Here is a 774-nt window from a genome sequence, read left to right as displayed (position 1 = left end):
ACTTCAGGTGATCTCTCCTCCCATCTTCACACGCCAGGAATCTAATGAGTGATTTTTAAAGTTAACGAAGGCATAGAGAGGCTAAATAATTTGCTGAAGATGATATGCTAACAGGAGCGAGAGGCTAGGCCTGCAGATGCCCAATGGGTAACTAAACGCGGGGTAAAGCTTGGCATCTTTGTCTTCATTTTAGTACTTCTTTTTAACCTTAAAACTTTAGGACGGAGCCCTGCTCAGCTCTGTGAAGCAGGTTAATCATTTGGGAGGTGTCTTCCTACGAGGTTTATTAGCCCCAAATTTACATAACCCATCTTGTCTCCCCTCCAGGCAGGAGGGCATCACGGTAAGAGTAACTGGGGCGATTTTCAGGGTTTGCAGGGACATACAATTTTTTTCCATTAAACCCCAGCGCCATGTTGATTAAAGCTGGCGTTATTGGTCCAGTGGCCCACTCTGCTCTGTTGGGACCCCAGGGACTAGGACTTTTGCCCCAAACTCTAGGACTAGAAGTGGAGAGCCCTGGATTGACACGCAGGGGAAATGATCCGAACCCATGCTCTCTCTCAGGATCCCGGGTACCATTTTTCATTACAAACAAGTCTCTGGGAAACTTTTGATCCCAGATGTTGCCTCACCACCGGATCCCGTGATTCTGTGTCACCCAGGAGTGCTGGCCCCGCGGGAGCGCGTCCAGGCCCGGGAGCGCGGGCGCAGCGCCGAACCCCAGACCCGAGCACGCGGTAGGCGCGGGGCGCGGGCCCTTCCTGCGCCGCG

The 774-nt window shown here is 52.6% G+C and overlaps 1 protein-coding gene across 2 annotated transcripts in view; it reads left to right on the top strand.

The window, feature by feature from the left end:
- Positions 1–303: 303 nt before the first annotated feature.
- LOC102009183 (chromosome unknown open reading frame, human C9orf91) overlaps positions 304–774 on the top strand; it is a 34641-nt gene continuing 34170 nt past the window's right edge. The window contains exon 1 of one of the 2 annotated variants that reach the window (XM_005382626.2): positions 304–343. The gene's annotated coding sequence lies outside the window, so the exon portion shown is untranslated. Of the gene's footprint in view, positions 344–667; positions 741–774 lie in introns of those variants that run through there. The other variant, XM_013513249.1, reaches the window with a different exon arrangement.

Source organism: Chinchilla lanigera, unplaced genomic scaffold (genome assembly GCF_000276665.1).
Source record: "Chinchilla lanigera isolate Chin_1 unplaced genomic scaffold, ChiLan1.0 scaffold00018, whole genome shotgun sequence".
NCBI lineage: Eukaryota > Metazoa > Chordata > Mammalia > Rodentia > Chinchillidae > Chinchilla > Chinchilla lanigera.
This window is presented reverse-complemented; position numbering and strand designations above follow the sequence as displayed.